Here is a 12036-nt window from a genome sequence, read left to right on the forward strand (position 1 = left end):
TAGGACAATGTTTGATAAGCTAGCTAAGCACTTGAGTTTTATAGGTTGACTTAGGTAGGCAGAGTCAATTCTCTATCCAAGACTGCATGAAGTAGCTTAAGACCGAAGCCAGTGACACATACACCGAACGTCGTTTGGTGCCAATGGTGATCAAGGGGTAGACAAGTGCCTTGGGTGGGAGGGTCACGTTGCAAATGCCAAACTAACTGCCAGCATCTACCAAAGGGGTGTCCAAGGCAACAACCTGCACCAAGTGCCTGCATCTGCCAAAGAGGTGTCCAAAGCAACAACCTACGCCAAAGGTCTGCTTGCACAGATGGTGGTCGAGACAAGTGCTGGCATTTGGTGATAACGTCTGGGGTAACATCTTACCCACACCAAGGGGCCAACATCTGTTGATGGTGTTTAAGGTAATAATTAGCCAGCGTCTAACAATGGTGTTCAAGGTAACAAACTGTCCGTACTAGGCACCAACGTGTGAGGGCAAAGGGGTTCGAGGCTAGTGTTCGTACCGAAGGCAAGCCTATCCCTATAATGAATACCAAGGGCATTCGATTATCATTTACTTGGACACTCAAAGGGGGATGTCATCACTTGGGTGAATCAGTTGTAATGAAGAACACCATTCATCCCTAACTTTAGAGGGATGCGATGTAAAAAAATAAAGTGAGAGGGCTTCAGTGGGTGTGGAGGGGTAAGGTCGAATCAAAGTGACAAAGGGCTGAATCTCAGTGGATCATGGCAGCAAGGCCACTCTATAACATATATTAACTTGTGGCATATTTAAGTTGTCTGCAAAGGATTATACCCATCACTCGATGGGAATTAAGCTTTAAGGAGGCTCATGCGGCTTGTCCCTCATTATGGCTGTACCTACAACATGTGCCCTTGAGGGCCATGTGCCCCTATTGTAGGTCAGTAATTGGATGACGGGTGCATGCATCACTTCCAAACTAAATTTTGACTTAAAGGTGTTTAATCATAATCCAGCACACGATAACTTCACTTCACTAGTTTTTCAACCAAGTGCGATGATAAATTGTGCGAATCAATGGTTCCTCTCGCACTAGGTTGAATTACTATTGCGACATTGCCATCAATAGGGTAAAACTAACCTATTGCATGACGGTTTAAACCCAGCTCATGTTTCCTATTGGTGGGTTATCTTTTAATAGATGTGCAACCCCAACCAAAGTTCCTGCCTAACAATAATTTTTGCTTGGATTGACTAACCAAGGCCGGCTTTGAGTTTAAAAAAAGTGGTTGTGCCTTGCCTCTAATTCATGGAATAAGTAAAATAACATTAAAAGTAGTGGTATTTCAATTTTGCCCGAGGGCTTCCACTTATCCTACACCTCTCAAGTCATTTCACAAAGTCGGACTAGAGTCAATCTCAATAGGGTCTCCTTTTCCCACTGATTCTGTTAAGCCCATTCCCTTAGTTGTGGTTTCACTAGATAGCAGATAGGGACAGTGGGAATCTTGTTAATCCATTCATGCATATCACTGATTGGATGACGAGGCATTTGGCTACCTTAAGAGAGTCATAGTTACTCCTATCATTTAGTCACGCTTGGTTGAATTTCTTCACTTTGACATTCAGAGCACTAGGCAAAAATGACATTGCATATGCATCTGCAAGGACCATTGTAATGCTTCATTTTAATTAAATAGTCAAATTCCCCTTGTCCATACTAGTTTTGAGACAACTATTTGTTACTCGAAAAGGCCCCCGAGGGAGCCATTCCTAGTCCATCCTTAAATCGGCATGCAGTGACCCACTATCATGGTGAGAGCAACGAAAGTAGTGTACTAGCAAATGATGGGTTCGAAACTAGGACCTTCATGCCTAGCTCTCAAAGCCAATCCTTTTCTTGAGGTTACGGATCCATTTTGTCAATTTCTCTTGCCTATATTGTTTCATTGATTAAAGGCTGCTCACCTTGGAGACCTGATGCAATTATGAGTATCACCAAAGGTGAATGACACTCGATCTTTCTAATTTTTAAGGGCCACCGGGGGTGCATAGGACACCATGTGACATGTTATGTTCTTCTAGCCACTGGACCCTATCTTTGGTTGAGTTGGTTTTATGGTGGGTAGGTTGTTAAACAAAAAAGATAACTCTTCCTAAGGCCCCCACCAACGTTTTTAGACTCCCTAACATTATCATCAGCTATCACATCCTAATTCAAGAATTTTAACCTAATTCCCTTTCGAAGTTCGTGTCAAATATGCTAACAGATGAACTTTTCCCATCTCTTAGGATCGAGTAACCCATGTGCAAGTGTCATTCACATGGAACCTTTTTTTTTTTACCTTCAAAGTTCTTATTTGAATATTTGCTACTACCACCAAGATCTGCATTGATGGCTATTTCATCTAGGCTTGTGCCTTAGGTTTTACGACAACCGTCATGCCTTTCTACTCATCGGGGCCTAGCCTTTGCCCTGATGATCAGGTATAGGTCATGCGCTTAAGTGCCATCCATTTTTAGAGCTAGTTGATTCAGCAGGTTTAGGGTTTTGACTTCCATGACTACCATCCCGCTATCTTAATTGACCAACACCCTTTGTGGGTTTTAGTTTAGCGTATAGTTGGGCACTGTAACCTGGCTTTCAGTTTATCTCGTATCACCAATTTTGCTTATCAAAAATTATCCACTTAGAGCTCTCAATTCTGTGGCGTGGCTCAATGAAGTAGCCACACTGTCCTACCTATTTAAAGTTGGAGAATAGGTAGAAGGCATTGTATGCATAATGCCTCTAATCATTGGCTTTACTCGATAGAACTTGCTAAGGACTCTAGTTATCCTGAGGGAAACTTTGAAGGGAACCAGCTACTAGGCAATTCGATTAGTCTTTCGCCCCTATACCTAAGTCAAATGAACAATTTGCATGTCATTATTGTTGCAAGCCTTCACCAAAGTTTCCTTTAGCTTCGCCCCACTTGGGCATAGTTCACCATCTTTTGGGTCTCAACAAGTATGCTCACACTCAAACCCTTCTCAAAAGATCAAGGTTAATTGATGGTGCACCTAAGAGGGATCCCATCAATTAATGTCTTATGCCTTATGGGTTTTCTAGCCTATTAACTCGCACACATGTCAGATTCCTTAGTCCATGTTTTAAGACAAGTTGGATGGGGAACCCACAAGTTGATGCCAGAGTTTGCCAAGACTGTGTGTGCTGTATTCCATGATCATGGCAATAATGTCTCCATGAGCATATCGAAAGCCCAGGATTAGGTCACTATCGTGACCCACATCGGTTTATACCTCGAGTCGATTAACAAACCGGCTCTCATTGTTCCATATCAGACCAAGGCGCATCATCAGCCCCTATCCTCTTTCTTCCCAACAATTTCAAGCTCTTTTGACTCTCTTTTCAAAATCCTCTTCATTTTTCCCTTGAGGACTTGTTTACTATCGATTTTTATCCTATATTTAGCCTTGGATAGAATTTAATGCCCTATTGGGGCTATATTCCCAATAAACCTGACTCGTAGATAGCACTTCATGGTGTGAAAAAGTATAGGCATAATGAGGCTTTTACCCTATCTAACACCCTTTTTCAAGGGATTGAGCCTTGTTTGCTACTAAGGATGCTTCTCCATATTACAATTCGAATGGTTAGGGCATCTAATTTTCAAGCTAGGCTCTTTTCAGTTCACTAATCGTTACTAGGGGAATCATGATAAGTTTATTTTCCTCCACTCGTTAATATGTTTAAACTCAACGGGTAATCTCACCTGACCTGAGGTCATGATGTGAGTATTGATAGAGTGATCCAAGGGGTCCGATGGGGTCTGGATGGACAATAAGCATATGTCACCAAAGATGAGGCATGTTGGGAGCTTTACCACCAATGGTCACAACGCTATCATTGTTGGGGACTTGCTTTTGGGCTAACCATGACTGACAAGATCACAAAAGGCCATCTTGTGCCACCCCTCACCCGAAGCCTAATGGTGGGGGTTTGGGGGTCGATGATGCATGACACCTAGGTAGGCATGCCTTCAACCTAATGGCTTAGGGTGTAACTTGCATTTAAAGACTCAATGGTTCATAGGATTTTGCAATTTACACCAAGTATCACATTTCACTACATTCTTCATCGATGCAAGAGCCGAGATATCTATTGTTGAAAGTAATTTGGGTTTTTCACAACAAAATGAGTTGCGATGCCACCCACGAATGTATCACGAATGGGATGGCGATGGCGCATATGTTCTTTTTCATTCTAGTTTCTTGGCATGATTTATGCTAAGGGTTTTTTATTCAGCTGTAGGTAATGACACCGATTGTTTCACCTACCTAAGAGGCAGAATAAAACGATCATTGTGCCTACTCAGGGTCAAAAAATGCTCAAGGCATGGAGGCACCCTTGTCTCTTCAGCATTTCATTAACGCATTTGAAGGTCATTCGTTGAGCGGGTTTCAACAATGATCCTTCCATAGGTTCACCTGCAGAAACCTTGTTATGACTTCTTCCTCTAAATGATAAGGTTTAGTGGACTTCTTGCAATGTCATGGGTAGCAAACTGTCTATGCTACCATGATCCAAAAACTTCAATAAACCATTCAATTGGTAGAAGCGACGAGCAGTGTGTACAAAGGGTAAGGATGTAGTCAATACGAGCTGATGACTCGCACTTACTAGGAATTCCTCATTGAAAACCAATAATTGCAATGATCTATCCCCATCATGATGAAATTTCAAATATTACACAGGCCTATCAGCCAAAGCTATAAACTCGTTGAATACATCAGTGTAGCACATGTGCAGCCTAAAACATCTAAAGACGTCATAGACCCATTATTACCTCAAACTTCCTTAGCTTAAGTGGCCATAGTCCCTCTAAAATGCTAGCCACAAAGGATTACCTCCGTGTAGCTAGTTAGCAGGCTTAGGTCTCTTTCATTAACTGAATTAACCAAACAAATCGCTTCATCAACCAAAAATGACCATGCACCACCACCTATAGAATCAAGAAAAAGCTCTCAGTCTATCAATCCATACTATGTTTGGACCTGGTATGTTTCTTTGTATTGAGTTAAATTAAGCCACAAACTCCACTCTTGGTGGTGCCCTTCCGTCAATTCCTTTTAGTTTTAGCCTTGTAACCATACTCCCCTCAAAACCTAAAAACTTTGATTTTGCATAAGGTGCCAGTAGAGTCCTAAAAGTAACATCCATCGATCCTTGGTCAGTATCGTTTATGGTTGAGACGAGGATGATATTTGATCATCTTCAAGCTTTCAACTTCCATTCTTGATTAATGAAAACATCCCTAGCAAATGCTGTCATAGTTGTTCCTTTTTCACAAAACCAAGAATTTTACCTTTAACTATGAAATATGAATGCCCCTGACTGTCTCTGTTAATCATTACTCTGATCCCAAAGGCCGACATAATAGGACTGAAATACTATGATGTTACCCATGCTAATGTATACAAGCATAGACTTGCTTTGAGCACTTTAATTTTTTCAAAGTAATAGTACCGAAGGAATGACCCGACCAGTTAAGGCAAGGAGTGCATCATTGACAATAAGGATGAGTAGACAGGTACTCACCGTGAGGTAAATCGGACGATCCAACTCTAGTTCTAACTATGAGCTTTTTAACTACAACAACTTAAATATACGCTATTAGAGCTAGAATTATTATGGCTACTGGCACCAGACTTGCCCTTCAATGGATTATCGTTAAGGGATTTAGATTGTACTTATTTCAATTACCAAACTCATAAAGCTCAGTATTGTTATTTATTGGCACTAACTCCCCATGTCAGGATTGGGTAATTTGCACACCTACTGCCTTTTTTGGATGTGGTAACTATTTCTCGAGCTCTCTCTCTAGAATCAAACCTTAATTCTCTGTCACCCATCACCACCATAGTAGGCCACTATCCTACCATCGAAAGTTGATAGGGTAGAAATTTGAATTATGCATTGTCAACACAAAGGTCATGTGATCTGTCGAGTTATCATAAATCCTCAGAGCAACGATAAAAGCTCGCATCAACCTTTTATCCAATAAATGCATCCTTTCTAGAAGTCAAGGTTTGTTGCACATATTGGCACTAGAATTACTATGTTTATCCGAGTAATAGATACCATCAAACAAACTATAACTGATTTAATGAGCCATTCACAGTTTCACAGTTTCACGGTCTGAATTAGTTCATACTTACACATATATGGCTTAATCTTTTAGACAAACATATGACTACTAGTAGGATCAACCAGGTAGCACTCCTTCGGGACATTGGCATCGCGTGGGCCTCACTGCACCAATCGAACGACGAAAAGAGCCAACATGGAGCACAAATGTCAAGCACATGAAATGTATGGCATTGGATGAACAAGGGTCGAGTGCCCGTACCCACAAAATGTTCTACATCTAAAAGCACGATCGAACATTGATGTAACAATGTGGCCACGAAGGTTTGAGTGGCACACTTAGTACACAGGGCATAATTAAGGTTTGACTTGTAGCCCCTAAGGACATAAGATGGATTAGGGTGACAAGACATCTGGTTTCCATCAATTTAGGTATGCAACAAAGATCTTGATTGTATTTTTAAGGTACGATGACCATATAAAGGTGAGATTGGAAAGGATAATAGGTTAATAGTTCCATGCATCAAGCATAGAGCCTACCAACACATGCAACCATAGCATCACTCATATGCCTATTATATACAAGTGGCAGCATCCACACACACCGATCCATAATGCATTCGATCGATTACTCGATGAGCTAGTGGAGGAAACAACGAATGAAGCCAAGCCATAACCGTTTGGCATAGGAAAAACACAAGTAAGGGCCACGAGATTGCCCCTACCATCCAATAGGCAACAACGATATGACACCCTTAATGCTTGGTCTAGCTGGAATCGCACACATAAACTCCACTATCACTACCCTAAGGGGATGTTGCTGATTCAGGGACTTGTTCTTGGGGTCTTGGGCAACATCGGCTACATGCATAGGCTTGGCTAGGGTAAGACATTTTATGGTTGATGAGAAGGGACTATGAGATTACCAAATACCCGACAAACTTGGCCAGTTCAAGCCCGCGATCGTAGCTTCTGCTTGCACCACTCCATGGAGCTATTACCTGATTTAAAGACTTGATCTAAGGTCTGAGGTAGCATCATGCATGCCAACTGATCAAGGCCATAGGTGCTTGCAGGTCACCGAAGTAACCAGTCACTAGATAAAATAGCTAAAAAGCATGTATGGCCTAGATTTTACTCCAAGAACATTACCGTGGATGTACGCTTAAACCCACCCACTGCTGATCATGGTACACATGGTGGGTGACTCGAGTCTAGGATACTTACGTATGATGCATGACCCAATATATGCCAATGATGTTCATGGAAACTGCCCACACAAAGGGCCAACATATGCCATTGATGATTGAAGCATGTACCAAGACCAAGGGCTAACACGTCCCGATGGTGGACGAGGCATATGTATGTGGCACAGTCTGTAAGTTGGTCCACGTTTGGGGATTCTAATAGGACAAGGTCCGACAACTAGGGGGATCAGGCTTTAAGGCTTACTGGAGGCCTAGGTCAAAGGGAACTAACCCAATACAATGGTATAAATAGTGATAAAGACTTCAGAGTCTTAGGCACAGTGTTTAGGTTTGATAGAATTGAGCTAGAGAGATAAGGCCTTGAGGCCTCCTAAAGGCCCAAGTCATGGGGAACTAGCCTAAAACAATGGTATGGGCAGTGATCAAGACTCCAAAGTTTTAGGCATAGTGTTCAAGTTTGGCAAAATTGAGTCAGGTCCAAGTGTAGGTGCTGGTGAGCAATACGTAAGTGTCACGGGCTCCGACCTTAGACTCAGAATCCGTGCAGCCTTAGGCTTGGAATCTTCTCCTTTATGCCTAAGTCAGCCTAAAACATAAGCGTGTGGGCACTAGAACAATAGAAAGGGCTGATTACGCAAGTTAAAGAGAAACAAGATAACAAGGCAGAATGCTGAAAATATGCTTTGTATTCACTGAAACAGAAGTGTTTGACGGTGTACAAATGAGGGTGAAGCAGCCCTCTATTTATAGTTGAGGCTCCAGCTACACTTAATGGCAATATCCCTAGAATAAAGGCTAAAATCAAGGGATTACAAAGATTACAATCAATCAAGATTCTAACTCTTGAATTCTAGGGTCAACCAAATCTGCCATGAGGCTCCTACTAATCCTGCAAGCTTTCAGAAGATTTAATTGCGTATCTCCCACCTTAGGCCCCTCTGAATGTGGTGCGGGCAGCCTGCTGGCCAGGCCTTGGCCTCACGGGCTGGCCTACAAGCTGGGCGGGTGTTCTGGCCTTGTCTCCTAGGCCTTGCGTGCAAATACCCACCAGCGCTCCTGGTGTGCGGGCCTCAACCTCTAGCTCACGTGTTGGTGCACCGATGTACCTGACGCGCCCGCCCAGGGCGTGACACAAGGACACAATTAGACCTAAGTGGAAACACTGATGATCGAGACACAGTTGCATGCTAAGACCCAAGTACCGATATGCCTAAATAGAGTCCTAATTCATATCAGATTTGTGGGCTTCTAAAAGGCCCGATACTATAGCATAATTTTTGAAAAACTAGAATTATGTTAAGCACTTGATTTTTGTACATTGACTTAGGTATGTAGAGTCAATTCCCTATCCAAGGCCACACAGAGTTTAGCTTAAGATTAGAGCCAATAAAACATCAAGCATCATTTGGTGCCAGTGGCGATTGAGGGGCATACAATTGCCTTGGGTGGGAAGGTCATGGTACACATGTCGCACCAAGTGCCAGCATTTACCAAAGAGGTGCTTGAGGCAACAACCCACACCAAGTATGGCTATATGCCAAAAAGGTGTCTGAGGTAACAACCCACACCAAGGGCCAACTAGCATGAACGGTGGTCAAGGCAAGTGCCTGCACTAGGTGCTAGCTTCTGGCAATGGTGTCTGAGGTAACATCAAGCCTGCACTAAAGGGCCAGCATTCACTAATAGTGTCCAAGGCAACAATGGGCTAGCATCTAGCCATGGTGTTCGAGGTAACAACTTGCCTGCACTAAAGGCTAGCATGTCAGGGTAAAAAGAGTTTGAGGTAAGTGCCGACAGTGAAGGTAAGCCCATTCTTGTAATGAATACTGAAGGCATTTGGTTGTCATTTACTTAGACACTCGAAGGAGGGATGTCATTGCCTAGACAAATCAATTGCAATATAGAACACCATTCATCCCCAACCCCAATGGGGTGTGGTGTAAAAAAAATGAAGTGAGAGGGCTTCAACAGGTGTGAAGAAGGGAGGGAGAATCAAAGTGACAAAGGGCTGAATCTTAGTGGATCATGGTAGCAAGGTCACTCTACCACTTACAATACCTTGTCACACATTTAAGTAGTCTATAAAGGATTCTACCTGCCATTCATTAGGAATTGAGCTCCAAGAAAGCCCATGCGACTTGTCAACTGCTGGGGTTGCATCTATGACTCGTACACTTAGGGACCATGGGCCTCTACTATGGGTCAACAATCGGGCAATGGGCTTGTGCGTCACTTCTAGCCCGAATTCTAACTTAGAGGCATTCAGTCATAATCCAATGCATGGTAGCTTCACGTCACTAGCTTTTCAACCAAGCGCTATGATCAATTATGAGAATCAATGATTCTTTTCGTACTAAGTTGAATTACTATTATGATGTTGCCATCAGTAGGGTAAAACTAACCTGTCTCATGATGATCTAAACCTAACTCATGTTCTCTATTAATGACTGAACAATCCAACACTTAGTGAATTTTACTTCATAATTATTGGAAAAGTTGACATCGAAGGATCAAAAAGCAACATTGTTATGAACACTTAGCTGCCATATGCCAGTTATCCCTGTCATAACTTTTTAAACACCTCTAGCATCAAATTTCAAAGGTCTAAAGGATCAATAGCTATGCTTTCATAGTTTGCATTCGTACTAGAATTCAAAAGAGCATGAATGGCACTCAATTCTCCAAATTTTTTAGGGTAGCTAAAGGTGCACTAGACACCACATGACGTACGGAGCTTTTTTAGCCACTGGACCCTACCTTCAACAGAGCTATTTTCAAGGTGAGCAAGCCATTAAATAAAAAAGATAACTCTTTTTGAAGGCTTTCATTGACATCTTTGGACTCTTTTGCATTATTATCAGCCATTGAATTTCAATTCAAGAATTTTAACCTGATTTTCTTTTGAAGCTCGCACTAGACCCACTATCAGATGGGTTTCCCCCATCTCTTAGGATCAACTAATCCATGTGCAAGTGCCATTCACATGGAACCTTTCCCTTTTTCAGCCTTCAAAGTTCTTATTTGAATATTTGCTACTACCATCAAAATCTACAATGATGGCCACTCTATCTAGGCTTATGCCTTAGATTTTATGGTGACTGCCATACCCTCATACTCATTGAGGACTAGCCCTTGCCTCAATGACTGAGTATAGGTCACACACTTAAGCACCATCTATTTTTGGGGCTAGTTGATTCAACAAATGAGTTGTTACACACTCCTTAATGAATTTTGACTTTCATGACCATCATCTTGCTATCTTAATTGACCAACACCCTTTATGGGTTCTAGGTTAGCCTACAGTTAGGCACTATAACTTGGCTATTGGTTCATCCCGTATCACCAGTTTTGCTTACCAGAAATGGTCCTTTTAGAGCCCTTTTAGGCATGGCTTAAAAAAGTAGTCGTGCCATCCTACCTATTTAAAGTTTGAGAATAGGTTGAGGGCATTGTGCCCCTGATGCCTTTAATCATTGGCTTTACTTAATACAACTTGCTAAGGGCTTTAACTATCCTAAGGGAAACTTCAAAGGGAACCAGCTACTAGATGGTTTGATTGGTCTTTCATCCCTATACCTAAGTCAGACAAATGATTTGAACATAAGCATCGCTACAGGCTTTCACCAAAATTTCCTATGGCTTTTCCCTACTCAGGCATAGTTCACCATCTTTTGGGTTCCACCAAGCATGCTTTCACTCAAACCCTTCTCAGAAGATCAAGGTCAATTGGTGGAGCACTCGTGAAGGATCTCGACAATCAGCTTCCTTGTTCTTTATGTGTTTTCTAGCCTATTGACTTGCATACATGTTAAACTTCTTAGTCCATGTTTCAAGACAAGCCAGATAGAAGCCCGTACGTCAATGCTAGGGTATACCTAGATGATGTGTGTTGCATTCCACAATCATGATGATGACGTCTTTATGGGCATATCAAAAGCTCAAACTTGGGCTACTACCATGACCTATGTTAATCTACACCTCGAGTCAATCGATGGACTGGCTCTTATCGTTCCACATCTGATCGAGGCATATCATCAGCCCCCATCCACTTTCTTCCTAACAATGTCAAGCACTCTTTGACTCTCTTTTCAAAGTCCTTTTCATTTTTCCTTTAAGGTAATTATTTTTTACCTATATCTCACCCGTATTCAGCCATTGATGGAATTTACCACCTGATTAGGGTTGTAGTCCTAAACAAACTAACTTGCAAACAACACCTCATGGAGCTTTTTAACTGCAATAACTTAAATACACACAATTGGAGCTAGAATTACTATAGCTATTGGCACCAGACTTGCCCTCTAATGGATCCTTGTTAAGGGATTTAGATTATACTCATCCTAATTACCAAACTTATAAAGCTTGGTATTGTTATTTATTGTCATAACCTTCCTATGTCAAGATTAGGTAATTTGTGCGCCTGGTGCCTTCTTTGGATGTGGTAGCCATTTTTTAGGCTCCCTCCCTTGAATCGAACCCTAATTCTCCATCACCTTTCACCACCATAGTAGGCCACTATCCTACCATCGAAAGTTGATTGGGTAGAAATTTGAATGTGTTGCTGGCACAAAGGCCATATGATCCCTCAAGTTATTATGCATCATCAGAGCAACGAGAAAAGCCCGTATTGACCTTTTATCTAATAAATGCATCCATTCTAGAAGTTAAAATTTGTTGCACATATTAGCTCTAGAATTACTATA

The 12036-nt window shown here is 41.9% G+C and overlaps 1 non-coding gene and 3 pseudogenes across 1 annotated transcript; all 4 read right to left on the reverse strand.

Moving 5' to 3' along the window:
- Nucleotides 1–700: 700 nt before the first annotated feature.
- LOC149511520 (25S ribosomal RNA) lies at nt 701–3764 on the reverse strand (annotated as a pseudogene).
- A 231-nt stretch (nt 3765–3995) lies between these two features.
- Nucleotides 3996–4151, reverse strand: LOC149511521 (5.8S ribosomal RNA). The gene has a single exon (XR_016333904.1). It is a non-coding gene; the product is annotated as a 5.8S ribosomal RNA (ribosomal RNA).
- A 291-nt stretch (nt 4152–4442) lies between these two features.
- LOC149511522 (18S ribosomal RNA) lies at nt 4443–6254 on the reverse strand (annotated as a pseudogene).
- Nucleotides 6255–9320: 3066 nt separating this feature from the next.
- On the reverse strand, nt 9321–11658 carry LOC149511523 (25S ribosomal RNA; annotated as a pseudogene).
- Nucleotides 11659–12036: the final 378 nt, after the last annotated feature.

Source organism: Durio zibethinus, chromosome 25 (genome assembly GCF_047325235.1).
Source record: "Durio zibethinus cultivar Kanyao isolate XHJ-2024 chromosome 25, ASM4732523v1, whole genome shotgun sequence".
Lineage (NCBI taxonomy): Eukaryota > Viridiplantae > Streptophyta > Magnoliopsida > Malvales > Malvaceae > Durio > Durio zibethinus.